The sequence below is a fragment of the Tursiops truncatus genome, chromosome 12 (assembly GCF_011762595.2).
Source record: "Tursiops truncatus isolate mTurTru1 chromosome 12, mTurTru1.mat.Y, whole genome shotgun sequence".
Lineage (NCBI taxonomy): Eukaryota > Metazoa > Chordata > Mammalia > Artiodactyla > Delphinidae > Tursiops > Tursiops truncatus.
The window spans coordinates 35,845,687-35,861,853 of record NC_047045.1 but is presented as its reverse complement, the minus strand read 5'-3'; the positions used below and the strand labels follow the sequence as shown (position 1 = coordinate 35,861,853).

At 37.7% G+C, this 16,167-nt stretch overlaps 1 pseudogene; it reads left to right on the top strand.

Moving 5' to 3' along the window:
• Positions 1 to 11,389: 11,389 nt before the first annotated feature.
• LOC109549009 (large ribosomal subunit protein eL21-like) lies at positions 11,390 to 15,698 on the top strand (annotated as a pseudogene).
• The last annotated feature ends 469 nt before the right edge of the window (positions 15,699 to 16,167 follow it).

Genomic DNA, 16,167 nt, shown 5'->3' with positions numbered 1-16,167 from the left:
CTGTAATGTTAGAATTCCTTCCTCTGGCTGCAGTTTCCTTGGCCTCTCTTGTACCTGACTGTTTTGGATGAATATTCCTCTTTGGGTCAGCTCCTATACTGTTTTGATGAGCACAGTTTGGGAATTTGAGAGTAAAGTCTATGAACTGTGTACATTTGCACACAGGTGCCCATGTCCTTGTACCACTTCATATGCCATCAACTAAAGTCCGGTTCTGATCAGTAACGACCATGATTACAACCAGATTCAGGGTTTGTGGTCCAAAGGAAATGCAGGCTACCCAGCCATTTTCCACATCGCGCTTGGTGACTTTCAGCCTGAAGCCCTTGGAGGCTTCTGGGCAGTTTCAATTAGGTGTCTCCTTTACTGTGTCCTCTGTCCTTTCCCCAGAGAGAATCAAAGGCAGTTTTCAACTTTGAAATACCCTCTCCATGTTATCGGGCTCCTGGTTCCTGCATGAAATTATCCTATAATGTGCTATGAAAGTTGAGTGTTTTAGTTTTATTATTGCTATTTTCCCTCTCAATTTAAGTGTAGCTGAATGATTAACAGTTGGTCAGAGAGGTCATTCAGGGGGCACAGCTTACTGGGAATGGCACTGCAGAGCCACATGTGTTCATGCTTCCCATTTCCAGCAGCGACTCCCTCATGGGAAAGAGAGGCTGTGTCCAAGTATTTATGACCTGAACTAATACATTCAGAGAGAACATAATAGGATTTATTTTCCTTTAGGCTCCGGAAGTCCTGTGTTGCAGTGCCCACATGGACTATCTTGTCTCGACAGTGCTGCATGAAACACAGCCAGGTCCGAAGAGCCAAGGCCTCCAACTGGCCTGTGTAACTGACAGGCAGGCACGTGGTCATGGCTAGTAGATGCATCTTTTCTGTCTCTAAGGGTATAATTAAGTCCTGAGTGATTACTGAAGAGAACTAATAGCTCTGAAAGTGCAAAATGAGGCACGGAGTTCTTCGTACAAATGAGAAGCAAGGACTTGTGTCAGCAGATTTTTGACAAAGGTGGACTAAATGGACAAGCCTCAGTTATCTTTTTTTCTTCTATGTGAATGTGGTGAGCAGAAAGAATCTGTTACAGACAGAATCATTTACTAAACAAAGATGAACATTTTTACATAAAAATCTATGTTTTGCCTGGTGCCTGGCATGCTAGGATTATTCGACAAAAAGTAAATAGCAAGGTGATATTGAGATGCGAGAGCAAAGAATTTATATCAGTCCATATATTATTCCATGAAAAAATCCAATCAATTTTACTCCCATTGCCAGAGGAAGAAGTTATGCAGCCATGTTGGGTAAGGTTCACAAATTGTTCTCCAATCAGGAAGTAAATAATATCTAAACCCTGCAAATTGAATTTCTATTAAGAAATGTATCTCTGGCTACTCTGGGGTTTATTAAATCTTTTAGTGCTTGTGGAGGAAGGCAATATATCTCAATGTAGAAACCCAGACTGATTGGGGTGAAGAATTTTAATTTTTAGGGTCAGGGACATACCTCACCTTTTAAAACAGGTTTAATGAGAAGGGGGCAGACAAATGTTGCTTTAAAAGCCATTCTAATTCTTCATGTGTTGTCCTTTATCCATATTACCACCCTGTTGCTAGTTTCATGTACTTTACAAATTGGAATTAATGGATTTTTTGCATAAGAGTTTCAAGGTCACAATGTCATAAATTGAGTAAATAAATAAATCCCTCTCTCTATCATCGACTTGCTGTGTACTTAACATCTATATATTCATTATTTTCTGCATTCATAAGATGCCAGTACTGCTATTAATAAAATTTGTATTTCCTGTACAGGGCTTGTTTAACTAGAAAATGTAAGTGGCAGTCCTTAACCTAACATTTTTCAAAGAAGAACAAGTGGAAATGTTTATTCTGCTCTTGCACTGACCATTTTCAGATTCTCTTCTATAACAAGTGATAATAATAGCAGCTATTATTAATCTATATTGAAAATTTACTATGTAAAAGGTATTTTGCACGTAGCTTCTCATTTAAGAAAGGTATTATTATCCTCATTTTTATGGTGGAGGAAACTGAGGCTCAGAGAGTTTTAAGAACTTGCCTGTGTAGTCAAGGATAGTAAGTGTCAGAGCCAGATTTTGAATCTGGTCTGTCAGGATAGGCTGGATTAGGCTGGATTATGCCAAAATCTCGGTGGTTTAAGACAGCAAAGATTTATTGTTTCTAACCCTTGGCATCACATGTCCATTTTGCCTCTAAGGGGTCTCTGATTCATGGTTTATTCACTCAGAATCCAGGCTAGATAACTGGACAGGGTGACTGGGAGAGCAAACAGGCCAATCAGGCATGGGCTCTTATGGCCTTCTCCCTGAAAGTGATGAGCGCATGTCTTCTCTCATTTCATTGGCCAAAGCAATTCACTTGGCCCTGTCTCATTTCACTTGGGCAGGGAAATGTGTTATTACCATGTGTCAGGCAGGCAGGCAACAGGCCGTGTCGGTGGATAGCTTAATACCATGTGTATTCAAAAGAAACCTATGTTGGTCTTTGTATATGTTAGCTTTAAAAAATTCCAATACATATTAGCTACAACTTAAAAAGGGCCCTAGATCTGTTCTAAGGTTCAGAAAAGATATGACCGCTCCAAAACTTGTTCGAATTCAGTTATCTGAATTAATGACTTCCTTGTAGAAGGATTCAATGGTTTTATGATTTGTTTCCCTAAAATGGCAGTATTTATAATGATTTGTTTGTTAGCTAGATTTTAAGGAATAGATAGATTTAAAAGTAACCAGCATGAATATGTTGAGAAAATAATTTAAAGGACAGAAAACATTTCCTAGTTCCTGTGAGGGTCCCCCTCAAGGATTCCCATGTATGTAATCCATGGCCGAGACTGAAAATCAGAATTTTAATTCAAGTGGGATAGATCATGTGGTACCTTCCTCTGGGATTGTTTTTGTAAAATAGGAAGGTGTAAATTAACTCTCAAGTGACAATTTGAACAAGCCCGTGAAGCACATGACAGGAAGATTGGTTAGAGAAATTTCTGCAGCAGAGAGGACAGTGTTGGTTGGGACTTGAGGCAAGAGAAATCTTAGCTGTCCTAAAATAAAAATTCTGTGCACTGATGGCAATTACTAGCCTGTCACACAGAAATAGAATGAGATCATCTGGAATTCTGTCTTGTAGTTTAGTCCAGAATTTGTGATTTTAACGTTGACAGTTAAATTTTGTGCTCCTTTCAACATGTAGCATAGCAGCTCCGTAAAGGCATAATATACCTACCAGAGCTCTTAGCTTCTGCCTTGCCATGCTGGCCAGGGCTCTTGTGTGCTCTGTGAAAGATGCCATCACACAATCAAAGTAATATTTTCCCTGAGGTTCCCTGGGGCAGACTGGTTCTGCAATTTTCCAGTAATTGTTTGGGAAAGACAGCCCTAGATTTAGTCTTTCTCTTTAATCTTTCCTTCCTCAATTCTCTGCACTGTGGCTCCTGGCTTCTCTTTTGCCAGCCTCACTTAAGTACCTGGGACTGGGGTGGAGTGGGCTGTGCCATTCATCGCGGAGTGGGGTTTAGTACCTCCCTGCATGGGCTGCTACTCCAGAAATCGCCTCTAACCCTGCAGACCAGTGCCTAAAATATCTCTCCACAATTGTGATGATAAGGTTAAAGTATTCCTCGGCATCGGGACCTGTGGAAGGAAGAGCTGAGGTGACGTTTTGGAGTTAACATACTTCTTTTGAGTTCACAACCTGGGAAATGACTCATGTTTGTGCATATAGACTTTTTCCTTTTACTTATCCACTCCCACAACGAACCTGTGAGGTTGATGGGCCACAGGTGATTGGTATTGATTGCTTTTATTACTTTTTCCCTCCATTTCACTGGTAAGAAGATGGAAGCTCTGAGTTGTTGGCCAAGTCAGAAAATACTAGAATCGCTTTTCAGACTCCAGGTCCGATGCTCTTTTCTTATACAATGTTGACATTTTCTTGTTAGCATCTTGTTATGAGGGGTAATAACATAGAAGTAATTAATAATATTCCAATGTACTCCCTTTAGAATCCCCGGTAGTTACCCGGCAGTTACAGACCTGGACTTCCTATGGGAAGAACTGCTTGGGGATGGAGTCCCTCTTGTGATGTGGTCTGCCGCCCTCTGCTGGCCAAGTAGCCCATTTTTCTCGTTGCTTGGTTTCTTCTGGGTTTAATCTTGATCTTCCTAGCGCAACATCTTTCAGCAGAGTGTGCAACTCTTATCTGAAGGTGAGAAACCATTCTGGTTGGCACTGCACTAAGAAGAATAGCAGAGAAAATCAGAGAACGTAGGATTTGATATTTCTTCAACCATATACTCCTGTGTGTGAAGGCTCCCTTTTCTGCTGCCATCTACTGAGGGACACTTTCATTACCCAATTCCCAGAGTGACCCTGGCCTCACCTTGGCTCTGGCATTCTCCTAATTCCCTTTAAAAGAGAATAAACTCTCTTCTCCAAGTCATGCCGAGGGAGGCAGCCAAGAGGACTGATGCCAGAGGTATATCACATATCTGGAAGCCTAGGAGAGCAGGAAGGAACTGGGCCGAAACTCCTCAGGATGGAGAGGATCTATGACTAGAGGTCAGAAAGGCAGGTTGGGTTCTGCAGGGTGGCAGTGGGGGAGTGGGTCTCTGATGGGAAGAAGTAGGTCTTCATGGAGTGGGTCCAAGTCCAATCGATTAGCCAAACCTACAAGGCAGGCAATTGAAAATTGAGTGAAAGTGCTTAGGGTGGCAGGGACAGATGAGCAGCTTAGCTAGTTAAGAGTCGATTAATAGATAAGAGGCAAGAGTGCTCACATGCTAACTTGAGATTTTTGTTGCATGATCTTCTCTAGGACAGTAGAAAAGCAATTATATATGGTAGCCTTGAGCACTGTCAAAAGGAATTGTCAATTTGCATCGTCTGTAACATACTATCTATGGGTTGTTAATTAGGATTCTCACTCTGATGAGTCTTGGAACAATTTATATAATTACCATACCTGTCACCACATTTTCTGGTACAAATACCAGAAGTGAGATGGCACATTATCTTATATGGTGGTTCTCAAAGTGTGGTCTCTGGACTAGCCGCATCAGCATCACCTGATGGAAATTCATTAGAAATGCAAATTCTTGGGGCCCATCCCAGACGCACTGAATCAGGCACTGGGGGTAGGGCCCAGCAATCTGTCTTTGAACAAGCCCTCCAGATGGTTGTGATGCATGCTCAGGTTTGAGCAGCACTGCCTTAGATTATAAGTATAGATGACTAACATCAGATCGTTTCCACTAAGGAAGGACTAGAAATGATTTGTTGGCTGAAGGGGGAAAGGATGCAGAAAGACAAGGCAAAGATTTAAAAGACACATGTCTCTGCTGTGTTCAGAATGGCTAAGATTGCTTGAAGTTTGACCACTGGATAAATTGGGGCAATAACAATATCATACAGCTTAAAGCTGGGTTGCCAAGGTCACAAAAGGGCAAGGTGGAGAGTCAAAGAAATGATGACAGCCAGGATTGATCAGGCACACTCTATGATTGTTCTGGGACTTGGACGTGAAGTGTTGCCCTGTGTTCTGACTCTGTGACTGACCTTCTTTGATATAGATGCAGTAAAATGATACCTTCCTGAAAAGGGCAAGACCAAAATTATTTCAAAGAAATTAATTTTCGCAGATAAAAGGAATTGACAGTGTCCTCTGAGAATTTTATTTAAAAATATTTATTCAATTTGGGGAATAATAAATGATAAAAGCCTCAGAAAGCTTCTTCTTTAATCCTTTATTAAAAGTATGATTCAAAAGTCTTCAGTTAAGAAAAACACAGAAGGGCCATAAGCATCATCCTAGTTTTCACTGTCTCGTTATTTCTTTCTTGAAAAACCAGCGTTTTAAAAAACATGGTGTTATATAATAAAGTGTTTCTGGAGAATTTAGTCCTTATGGCTGGAATTCCTGAAACTGCAAAAATAAGTCACTGGTTGTCATCTTGTGCCAGGGAGATGAAGGGAAACCTGTTCTCAATTACTGGGCAGCTGGTATGTTTTAATTGTTTGCTTTTTATAAGCAGTAAAATAAAAGTAGTCCTTAAGTATGCTTATACACTGTTAATGCAGTGCTTCCCACACTTCTCCTGCATCACAATCCCCAGGGAACTTGTTAAAAATGCAGATTGCCCACCCCTCGAGGTTATGATTTAGTAGGGATATGATTTTTAACAAGCATCCAAATGATTTTGGTGCAGGTGGTTTGAAGACCACACTTTTCGAAACCCTGCCCAGGGTCTACCCATAATTTATGCGCTCATTATTTGAGCATTTCTGAAAGTGACTGACAATTCACAAAAAGCCAGTTTAGTGTAGGTAAAGACTTAACGGTGAGCAACACATGCTTACTCTAATAGAGCTTCGTTGTTTGGCATTTGGGGCAAATGAGTATTACACACAAAATTTTTTTAAAAAATTAACAGGGTTTATTTTTTAAAGCAGTTTAGGTTTGCAGAAAATTGAGCAGGTAGTACAGAGTTCCCTCTCTGCCCTGCTCAGAGTTTCCCCTCTTGTTAACATCTTGCATTAGAGTGGTACATTTGTTACAACTGAAACAATATTGGTACATTATTATTAACTAAAGTCTATAGTTTACCTTAGGGTTCATTCTTTGTGTCATACAGTTCTATGGGTTTTTACAAATGCATCATGTCTTGTGTCCATTATTATAGTATCCTACAGAATAGTTTCACTGCTGTAAACAAATCCTCTGTGTTCCACCTATTCATCCCTTTCCCACCCGCCTCCCTGAACTCTTGGCAACCACTGATCTTTTCATTGTCACTATAGTTTTGGCTTTTCCAGAGTGTCATATAGTTGTAATCATACAGTGTGTAGACTTTTCAGACTGGTTCTTTTCACTAAGCAATATGCATTTAAGATTCCTTTATGCCTTTTAGTGGCTTGATAGCTTATTCCTTTTTACTGCTGAATAATATTCCATTGTATGGATGTCCCACAGTTTGTTTATCCATTCACTTTTTGGAGGCTATCTTGTTTGCTTCCAGTTTAGGGCAATTATGAATAAAGCTGCTCTAAACATTTGTGCCCAGGTTTTTGTCTGGATGTGACTTTCAACTCATTTGACTAAATACTTAGCAGTGTGATTGCTGGATTGTATGGTAAAACTATAGTTAATTTTGTAACGATCTGCCAAACTGTTTTTTTTTTTTTTTTTGGACTCTCAACCACTGCGCCACCAGGGAAGCCCTGCCGAACTGTTTTTATAAAGTGGCTGTATCATTTTGCATTCCCATCAGCAATGAATGAGAATTCCTATTGTTCCACATCCATGCCAGCATTTGATATTGTTCATTTTTTTGATTTTTGCCGCTTTAATAGGTATGTAGTAGTATCCAATTGATGTTTTATAATAATTTGCAGTTATCTAATGACATATGATGTTGAACATCTTTTTATATGCTAATTTGCCATCTGTATATCTTCTTTAGTGAGGTATCTGGTTGGATCTTTTGCCTGTTTCGTGATTGGGATGTTTTTTTAAATTTATTTTAAAAAATTCAAAAATTATTTATTTATTTATTTTTGGCTGCATTGGGTCTTCGTTGCTGCGTGCGGGCTTGCTCTAGTTGTGGCGAGCGGGAACTACTCTTCGTTGCAGTGCACGGTCTTATTGGGGTGGCTTCTCTTGTGGAACACGGGCTCTAGGCTTGCGGGCTTCAGTAGTTGTGGCACGTGGGCTCAGTAGTTGTGGCGCACGGGCTTAGTTGCTCCACGGCATGTGGGATTTTCCTGGACCAGGACTTGAACCTGTGTCCCCTGCATTGACAGGCAGATTCTTAACCACTGTGCCACCAGGGAAGTCCCTGCGTTGTTTTCTTATTGTTGCATTTTAAGAGTTCTTTGTATACTTTGGATACAAGTCCTTCATCAGATATGTTTTTTAAATATTTTATCTCAGTCTTTGGCTTGTCTCTTTATTTTCTTAACAGTCTCTTTTGCATAACAGAAGGTTTTGATTTTCTTGCAATCCAGCTTACCAATTTTTTCCTTCATAGATTGTGCTTTAGGTGTTCTATATAAAAACTCATTGCCAAACCTGAAGTCACCTAGATTTTCTCCAGTATTATCTTCTAGAAGTTTTATAGTTTTGCATTTTACATTTAGGCCTATTATCCATTTGAGTGTTTTTGCAACATGTGTAAGGCCAGTGTCTAGATTCTTTTTTTTTTTTTTTGCATGTGGATGTCCATTGTTATACCGTTTGTTGCAAAGACTGTCATTTCTCCACTGAATTGCCCTTGTTTCTTTGTCAAAGATTAGTTGACTATATTTGTGTGGGTCTATTTTTGGGGTCTCTATTCTGTTCCATTGAACTGTTTGTCAGTTCTTTCACCAATACCACACTGTCTTGGTAATTATTGTAGTTTAACGTATGTCTTGAATTCAGGTAATGTCAATCCTCAGACTTTATTCGTCTTCAGTATTGTGTTGGTTATGCTGGGTCTTTTGTCTTTTCATAGAAGCTTTAGTTTATATTTTTGTCCACACAAAATAACTTGCTAGGATTTTGACTGGGATTGTATTGAATCTATAGGTCAAGTTGGGAAGAATTGATATCTTAAGAATATTGACTCTTCCTAACCAGGGAAATAAATTTTTGATACATAAACATTTCTCTGTAAGCTTTAAAACTTTACATAATAAAATATTTCACAATAATATTTATGAAGTGTAATGTTAATTTCTCTAACTTTCTAAATGTATATGAAATAAAATTTGACATTTTCCTTATGGCTTGGGGTGATCGTTTTGAGTCTGTGCACTGCTTACTAACACAGTTGTTTCTGCTGCTTCTTATTCTTTCTCTGTATCAGGTATCTTAGTTATCATTATGGCTAATTGTTTGCATATCTTTGTCACCAGCTGGATTGTGGGCTTCTTCAGGGCCAGGATCATATTGTGGCCATTGCTGTCTCCCAAATCTGGTGGACTGTTTATAAATGTTTGTCAGGTGGTTCGTGATTGTCTCTAATATCCATTTCTCTCTCTTTTAACTTTCGCTTCTAGTCTGTGTATTAAAGAAAAACAGAAAAGTCAGCTTCGTTAAGAACTGCCTGCTTAAAAAGAGTAGATAAAGCTCTCAACAAAGTCCTTAGTACAATTTTTGTGGGAGCTATTGTGGCTTTTTTTGGTGAAGTACAGGCTACTGTGGTGGTGTTTTTTTTTTCTTTTTTTTGGCTGCTCCGCACAGCTTATGGGATCTTAGTTCCACGAGCAGGGATCGAACCCTCGGCAGTGAAAGTGCAGAGCTCTAACCGCTGGACCACCAGGGAATTCCTGACTACTGCGTATATTTAAACATATAGAAAATTTGAATTCCCATGTGCTCTCCACCTAAATAATTGTTAACATTTTGCCATAATTTCTTTCTCTCACCCATTCAGTGTAGTAACACACACATATATTAACAAATACAAACACATATCCTGTACCATTTGAAAATTTGTAGTAAGTTCAAAAGTTATAAATACTTTAACATGTATCATCTAAGAATAAAGACCATGGAAATACTTTATTATACTTAAGGAAGTTAATAGTAATCATAAACATTATTTAGCAGCCATTCCATATTTAAATTTCTCTAGTTGTTACAAGAATGTCTTTTTATAAGCCAGTCTAGGTTCCCACGTTGCAGTTGGCTGGTGTGTTGTGTTTTGTGATGTGATATGTTAGGTGGTACTGTGTGGCTTTGGGTAAGTTCTTTTACATCCCTGTGTAGTGTAGGATTATCTATAATATTGTTTTGAGCTCTGAGAGTCTATGAGTCTACCATTATAGGCCATTTTAGGTCGATAGTTTTGCATTTTATTTTTAAGGAACCAAAAAAATAGAAATGTGATGAAGGAATTTGACAGGAACTGGTAAGCCACCAAATAGAAGAGCAGTGTATTTAAGTCAACTTTGAAATACCAACAAAACTCGGGTCAATGTCCATGGAGTTTTTTTTTCCAGTTTTATTGAAAAATAATTGACATACGTTACACGGAGCTTTTAAATGATTTCTTCTATGTAGAACTCAGCTGTGTGAAAGTGAAAGTCTATCTATGGAGATTGATGTCTTTAAATACCACTGAGAACCAGGGTAGGAATTGAGGCCATGGACCACTTATTGAAGCTTTTTCCAGCACAATAATCTTCTTAACTATTATGACCCTGCTCAGAAAATAAACATTTTAGACAACTGAATTAATTTCTCATGCCAAATAGTAATAATTTAAAAATATTTTAAAACCTATCATTTTGTAATAATTTTAGACTTTTTGAAAAATTACTAAAAATAAGAACTCTGCATATCCTCCACTCAGATCCCCCCCTTTAGCTAAAGTACAATAGCTAAATTGTACTTTAGCTATCTTCCTTAGCTAAAGTACAATTCTCAAAATTCCTTCAAGCTTTCCTTAAAAAAAAAGGGTTTCTTTTTTTGCTTGAGGAGTATCTTCATTCACTTTCATATTAGACTATCCACTATTCTTGGACTTTAAAAATCCCGTACCCATTTTACAGACTGGATAAGATCATTCTTTACCACATCCTCACATTTACTTTTAAAATTTCTAACCTCATCTCCAGTATTTTTCCTTATAAGGAGCTAGAGAGCCACTACAAATATGGTAGGGTGGGTTCTGAATAACTTGTCTTTGATTTAAACTTAAGGCTTTATTCCGGAGAAAGCCTTTTAGAACAAGTATGAAAAAAAATATTAGTAAAGCACTTGTATGACAAAGTTGGCTGCAAAATTCAGAAATGAATGTTGGCATTTTAGCTTCCTCCTAGTTACAATTTTAAAAAATTGTCATTGCCCTGAAGTGCTTAAGAGATTAAGGCCTTTACATTTTTTTTTTTTTTTAAAGCTAAAGTCCTGAGAATAATTTACGGTCAAACTGCTTATTTTTGTTATTTTTGAGATTAATATGTAATGTTTAAATAGTGCTACGTGGTGTTTCCTCCCTCTACCCCGCAGCTGTACTATACTGTTATATCTTTTATATCAATATATAAGCATTTCATTTTAAAACTATGTTCCAGACTAAATAAGCTTAGCGTCCTCAAGCAAAATATTTAAAATCTAATTGTAATTAACCTTGACTTGTGTTATGACTTATTATTAGCATAGGCCTTTCAGTTGCTTTGGTTGATTTTATGAATTCTGACACTTGTCTTGATAAAGCTCACGTAGAGAGACATTTGGAAGTGGTATTGGTGAAAAGATGGCTTAAAATTCAGGAATTTGGGCAGGAAGTTATGTAAATTCAATGTAAATTCATATTTTATTTTTATGTGTACAATTTAATCATTTAAAAATGTAATAGGATATTTCTTACATGAAGTTCACCATTATGTTCATCTTTCTTAGAGGATTAGTGAGATTAAGGGAATAATATTAACTCAAAGCCAAGAAATTAAACTGTGAAAGCCAAAGAGCCAGGCTTTAAGGAGTTGCTGTAATGAAAGTCTATCAAAAAAAAAAAATTGGGATAAGAATTAGAAATCTTCCACATATAACTCAGTTTTTTCGTTTCTTTTTTTTCTTTTTTTTTTAATAGGGAAAAGAGTCTTTGGTCAAAACGGATATGTTAGACTATCAAAAAACATTGTAGCCTCATACTGCTACTTCCATGACCTTAAGAATATTATTAGTGCCCCATGGGTATGGTAACCAGATATCTTTGATAAGATCAGTTTCTTAAACTAGATTGCCAAGGTAAAGTTTAAAACATGAGGAGAAATTTAAATTTATCACCGAAGAAAGCTAAATCTACCTGTGTAAAAATGTTAATACCAATTAAATTATGTTAAGAATGGTGGCTGGGTGGAGGAAGAAAGGGATAACAGAGAGAACTAATCTACATGGACCAGTTTGGATGTGTTTATCTGCTAAGTAACAGAAAACCCTGACTCAAAATGGCTTACACATGAGGAATATTTATTATCTCACATAACACGAAGTCCAAATGTGAATGCTCCAGATTGTTGATTGATTCAACGGTCAATTCAGTTGCTCAACACAGCAGAAATATAAGTTCTCTGCATCTTTCTGTTCTACCCTCTTGGACCTGTTGACTTAGTTCCCCACATGGTTGCAAGATGGCTGCCACAGCTCCAGGAATGGTCATGAACACAATGACATTGGGCACAGGGGATGTTTATCCCCAACTATCTTTTTTGTTAGTAAGGAGAGAGAGCCTTTCCCAGATTTCCCACACATCATTGTATCCAGAATTGTACCTCATGCCCATGTCCAAACTGATCCTTGATAATAAGAACAGGAAACCAGACAGTGTGGAGTGGGCCCCCCCTCCCTCTTCTGAGCACCAGGATGTACAGAGGAGAGGAGACACCCAAACAACGTAAGCATCTTTTTAGCAAAAGGGGAAGAGAGGACTGGATTTTGGTCTCTTCTACTATGAGTAGCATCATTTTTCCATCTCTAATCAAACTTCAATATTTAGCATCAAGGGATTGGGAGGAGCTATCAAATGAATTTACCATATATGGGTCCATGTGTTAATACACCAATGTGCCCAAACAGACTCAGCTTAAAGACATTGAGGGAAAGAAAGTGGTAACTCAGTCAATGAGTACAAGTTCAGCTGTGCTCTGAGGGCTGAAGCACATCAGTGCTGTGACCCACAAAAGAGCAGTTAACCTTCTTCATCTCAAATCTGTTTTAGCTATCTATAGAAGAGAATTTCTATTTTAAGCTGAAGAGACTTCTGCAAAATATCTGGCTGTGGAGTTTATGAAAAGGATTCTGAAAAAAGGATGCATTTTGTGTTATCTTAACAATATGTCTTATCCTGAGGCTTGTTTGAAGTTGGTAAATAGAAACATGTAGTTCCAAAAGAGATTTTGGTTTATACACCTATACGAGACACGTGGAAACTTTAAACACTTTTGAAATGTAAAAATACAATTTATAGCTTATCAAAGTATATGGTAGATAAGAAATGTGACTGATTATTCTAATCCTTTACTTTGAAACTATGTTGCATGGCTTGGTCCATAACTTCCTGCCCTTCCACTTCATATAGCAATAAAACCTTATAAATAATAATTAAAAAAACCCCTCAGAACCCTTTACTTCATGACCCATGTATGTGTAATGGATTATGTAATTCTGGTTAATTGCTTGTCTATCCCCACAGGACTCTAAGCTCTCCTGATGGTTTCTGAATTTTTATATAGGATGTGGCTTTGGGACTGCAATCTCTTTGAAGGGGAAGAACGTATAGAGAGCTTGAAGTTTTGTTTTCCCAGGACTAAAATCATCATGAACAATCAGAAGAATGGTAGTGAGGGTGAGCATGGGGGTGCTGGTTGACATGGTGGGGCCTCAGGCACCCCTCCAGCCACTCCTTGGTTTATGGTGAGCAACTCAGACTATGTCTGTAGTTCACTGTCATCTCCCTAGCACAAAACAATGTGATTCCAAACACTAGTTGAATGACCGAATAAGCAGAATCTAGTCCCATTTGCCAAAAGCAGAAACTAAGTTACTTGTCACATGAAGTAATGGGTGTTGACTTTTTCTTTGTTTTCCTAATTGTAAAGCTTGCAGGAAGTGGAATGACAGATTTTTTTTTTTTAACTCTAATGGTCCAGTTGTGTAGAGATGTGTATTCCCCCTCTCTGAAATAAATCTTCATGTGATTTTTTTGTGAAAGGGTACAAAGGAAATAAAATTTATTAGGTATATACACGAAAATCTCTTTTGGAACTACATGTTTCTATTTACCAACTTCAAACAAGCCTCAGGATAAGACATATTATTAAGATAGCACAAAATGCATCCTTTTTTCTCAGTCCTTTTTATGTCTGAAGATCTCTCTATCTCACCTTACATTTGACGGGATCCTTGAGTGTTGAATTTTAGTCAATATTCTCTGCTCTCAGAATTTGTGGTCATTGCTTTGCTACCTCCTAGCATTTACTGCAACTGGTATATAAAGTGTTGGTCTTGGAAATTGTCTTCAGTCAAAGGAGCTACCCTGGAATTCAAATAAAGATCTCTCAGAGTTGATATAGTCGACAGAGAAAATGGAGTCTGCAAGTTGCTAGTTCAAAATCATAGGATGAGTACAGGCAGTGGGGTTTAGTGGTTTTAAGCATGAACTTTGAAGTCAGACAGTCCTGAGTTTAAGCCATAGCTCCCCTTCCTTCTTATTTGATGTGTTACTGTGGAAAATTACTTAACCTCTTAAGTCTTAGTTTCCTTGTGCATAAAATAAAGGAGATAATAGTGTGTATAACATGATTGTTGTGATGATTCAATCGGAGTGCTCACTAAACCTTTAGCACGTAAAATGCCCTCAGTAAAATATATTTTTCATTATTATTGTTAGAATCAGTCATAATAATAACTTATATAAATGTCTTGATGAGAGTTTATGGGGCAGCGCATTTGTACAAGAAGCACATTTAAAAAAATTATAAAAAAGTGTAAGAACATTGAAGTGAAAATTCAAATAGCATAAATGTGGATAAAACAAAAATGAAAAGACTTATTTGCCCTACAGCCTAACTTTACTTCCCAGAGCAAGCCACTGAGAAATGTTTAAAAATTAATTTTTCCTTTCGTCTGGAACCGCCATCTTCCAGTAATTCGCCAAAATGACCAACACCAAGGGAAAGAGGAGGGGCACCTGCTACACGTTCTCTAGGCCTTTTAGAAAACATGGAGTTGGTCCTTTGGCCACATACATGAGAATCTACAAGAAAGGTGATACTGTAGATATCGAGGGAATGGGCACTGTTCAAAAAGGAATGCCCCACGAATGTTACCATGGCAAAACTGAGAGAGTCTGCAGTGTTACCCAGCATGCTATTGGCATCCTTGTAAACAAACAAGTTAAGGGAAGGTTCTTGCCAAGAGAATTAACGTGCGTATCGATCATATTAAGCACTCTAAGAGCCGAGATAGCTTCCTGAAACGGGTGAAGGAAAATGATCAGAAAAAGAAGGAAGCCAAAGAGAAAGGTACTTGGGTTCAGCTGAAGCACCAGCCTGCTCCACCCAGAGAAGCACACTTCATGAGAACCAATGGAAAGGAGCCTGAACTGTTGGAGCCCATTCCCTATGAATTTATGGCATGATGGGTGTAAAGAAAATAAAAGACCTGGACGGTATAAATGTTTCTCTTAATTGAATAGAAGTGTGTGTTCCCCTCCCCCAAACACATATTTAAAGCACACACACACACAAAATAAAAAAATAAAAAAAATTAATTTTTATGTAAAATGTCTCCCAAACACTCATTAAGGTGGTGTATCAACTTTGAACAGTGTCAGTTGACCCCATGCCATAAAAATCGGTGAATGTAGGTCTGTTTTCACATTTTCTTTCTATCTCCACCACACTAACTTCATTTGGGTTAATTACATTTTAGTTTTTCTATTGATTACTTTTATAAGTTTAGATTATACACCTAAGCCCTATTTCTTGATCTGATTTAGACAAAATCATGCTCCCTGTGATTGACATGAGGAAAGTAGCACTCCTATCCTTTCCAATTCCCCTTCCCATATAACCAACTCCCAACTGTCATCACATATATTACTTTTACATTGTCAAGATATATTTATATTCTGTTTGGCAATATATATTTATATCTTACATGTTGGTCCGTAGGTCGATTCTGAAAATGGAAAATAAATAAAGAGTTTTTATAATATTATTATATAAATATTTTCTTTGCAAAACCAAATAGTGTGATTGGACTTGTGGAGAAGATATAATCTTAATGTCACAAAACTAGTGTTGTTCATAAAGAATGTTCTAAGCACAGAGCTCAGGTGGACTTTTTTTTTTTAACACTGTCAATTTTTCAAGATCATGCCACTGTTTATTTAGACCTCATTCTTTTCCATATTTGTTTCTCCTGACACTTTATTTTTCTTTTTTATGCAAGAAAGCATCATATCTTAAGATTGTCCAGCTGCTTGACCGTAATTTTTCTTTAATATAGATTAACCATATTAGGTGCAAGGATACCATATTAGGTTACAAGGGAAATAAACTTTCTCATTTTTTTACGTCTCAAACTATATCTATCTTACCCTCATATTTGATAGGATTCTTGGGTATTG